Here is a 940-nt window from a genome sequence, read left to right as displayed (position 1 = left end):
CCCGGGGGGGGGGGGGGGGATTGGTCAGATGAATTGAACCGAAGGAATGGGGAAGATGAATTCCTCTGTAAGCGGTAGGATTCTGGAGCCAAGCCCAGCAGGAAATACAGAACCTTAATCTTCTAGTCAATAAGCAAACATAATGCTGGCTCATTTAGAGAAACCACATAACCAGCCAGCTGTAGAAATTGGTGGGTGTTTCATACATGCAACTAGATAACAATCGTCTTCAAAAGCCAGATATTTTTAAATGATTACCCAGGAGGTTAAAAAAATGTAGCTACAATACCTCCAGTTCTGTCCTGCACACTATTTCCTTCTTGCTACAAAATGTCCTCAGTCTTTGGGGTTGAATAATGTTGAATGAGGAAATCCTGTGAGTGCAGGGCATCGTGGGCCTGCCCCCTGAGAAAGCAGCACCATGGCACCCTCCACTTATAAATAGTGATGCGGAGAACAGTGCTGACATAATCATCCCTGTGCTACTCTCTGCACCCCTGATGTTCAGCCAGAGAAGATGCAACGAGGAAGAAGATCCTGCACATCACGTTACTGGCCTGAAAACATCTAGAAAAATACTGCCTGGGGGTACATCCATCGTAGGGAGGGGGAAATGCTAGAGTCAGCGGGATGGGTCACTGGTGCAGCCAGCACCAGAGAAGATGCAAAGAGGAAGAAGACACTACACATCACAATATTGGCCTGAAAAAATCTAGAAAAATACTGCCTGGTGGTGTATCCATAGTAGGGAGGGGTAAATCCTGGGGCCAGGAGGATGGACTTCCGGTCAAGCCAGCACCAGAGAAGATGCAAAGAGGAAGAAGATTCTGCACACCACATTACTGGCCTGAAGACATCTAGAAAAATAATGCTTGGGGGTGTATCCAACGTAGGGAGGGGGAAATGCTGGGGTCAGGAGGATGGGCCTCTGGTGCAGCTA

Source organism: Nanorana parkeri, unplaced genomic scaffold (genome assembly GCF_000935625.1).
Source record: "Nanorana parkeri isolate BGI_ZX_2015 unplaced genomic scaffold, ASM93562v1 scaffold215, whole genome shotgun sequence".
Lineage (NCBI taxonomy): Eukaryota > Metazoa > Chordata > Amphibia > Anura > Dicroglossidae > Nanorana > Nanorana parkeri.
This window is presented reverse-complemented; position numbering follows the sequence as displayed.